The 1436-nt window shown below is 51.1% G+C and overlaps 1 long non-coding RNA gene across 1 annotated transcript in view; it reads left to right on the top strand.

The window, feature by feature from the left end:
- The window catches only part of LOC143897121 (uncharacterized), a 109155-nt gene that overhangs the window by 29839 nt on the left and 77880 nt on the right, over positions 1-1436 (top strand). The gene's annotated exons all lie outside the window — the stretch shown is intronic.

Genomic DNA, 1436 nt, shown 5'->3' with positions numbered 1-1436 from the left:
CCGCTGGTGGTGGTGATGGTGGTGGCGGCGGCGGCGGCGGCGGCGGCGGCGGCGGCGGCGGCGGCGACGATGGTGGTGATGGAGGTGGAAGTGGAGGATGGTCCGGCACTCGAGGAAGCCGGGACAGCCACGGCGCCGACGCCTGGTTTGATTCCGACCAGCGGCCCGGTCGATAGCACCACGGCAACCCCCGGGTCGTTCCGGCTTTCCTCTCCCTCTCTCTCTCTCTCTCCCCCTATCCCGTTTTCTCTCTCGTTTATCCTCTCCTGCAACCCCTTTTGCCGCTTCTGCCGCCCCCACACCGGGAGCCTTCTATCCTGCTTCTCCCTCGTATACACGCGCAGCATCTTTTCTCCGGCCGCCGCCGCCGCCGACTCGTGCTCCATATCCTCGCGGCTGCCGCTGCGCCTTCGGCACCCAGCACATCTCACACACGCCACCCTTCGCTCCTGATGCTTGTCCTTCCTCACATACGCGAGAACGAGAAGGGCACGAGCGAAAGCTTTCCTGAAGAGTCTGCTTGGTGTGCGAAACGAATTCTCTTTCCCTCTCCCTCCCCCCCCTCTCTCTCTCTCTCTCTCTCTTACTTCCTCTTTCGACTCCGTCTTTCGCTTTCTGTTCCGCAACGACGAGGCTGCCGGAGGCAGACGTCGCCCACGCAACTCGCCTCGCGAAATAACCGACTGGCGTTTGTGCGGCTATGTTTCCGCCAAAATGGTATCGTCGATCGTCGAACTAATTCCTTCGGTGTGCACAGCCAGATGAATCCATCGATTCTCCGAGATACAGATTTTGCACGAGGAAGAATTAATAACTGATATATTGCACAAAGAGTGTTTCTTCTAAAGGAGCACGAAAAAAATATTTTTATCTCCTTTTATAGACGTTCTCTATGGATTGGATGGGGAGTTATCGCGTTGCTACAGCATATTTATAGTTACAGCATGTTTTTGCGCTACCGTGCTTCAGAGTTAATACTCGCGAAATCGGTCATTTCGCGATGAGCCATACTTTTTCACGTGTTTTTCTTTCATCTTTTCTAAACATTTCCTCGCGTGCATTAAACCAATGTAAAACCTGGATTTTTTGCGCTTTAATTAATTTCGACGATAGTCATATTAATGAGAGTGAGAGGATCCATTTTTCATTAAAACATGGCGCTTCCAGTCTACTTAAGAAAGTACAAGTTCTCGCGGTGTTTAATATTGCATGGATCTCTCTCCACTGGGTTAACACCTGGAACTCTTTTCTCAACACCTTCAATCATTTTAAAACTTAAATTGTTCATATCTGTTCTACACTTTCTGAGAAATTGGGTGCTACGCTCCAAGGAGTATAAACGAGCGGGCAAACCATTAGCGAGCGAAATATCCGTATACCATGACCATATGGCCTCGCAGCGCGGTTACATTTGTTATAAGACCACAAATTCACAT

The sequence above is a fragment of the Temnothorax americanus genome, unplaced genomic scaffold, assembly GCF_048541705.1.
Source record: "Temnothorax americanus isolate GAGA-0224 unplaced genomic scaffold, ASM4854170v1 Scaffold2, whole genome shotgun sequence".
In the NCBI taxonomy this organism is placed as follows: Eukaryota; Metazoa; Arthropoda; class Insecta; order Hymenoptera; family Formicidae; genus Temnothorax; species Temnothorax americanus.
The sequence above is the reverse complement of the archived record's forward strand: the minus strand, read 5'-3'. Positions and strand labels throughout refer to the sequence as shown.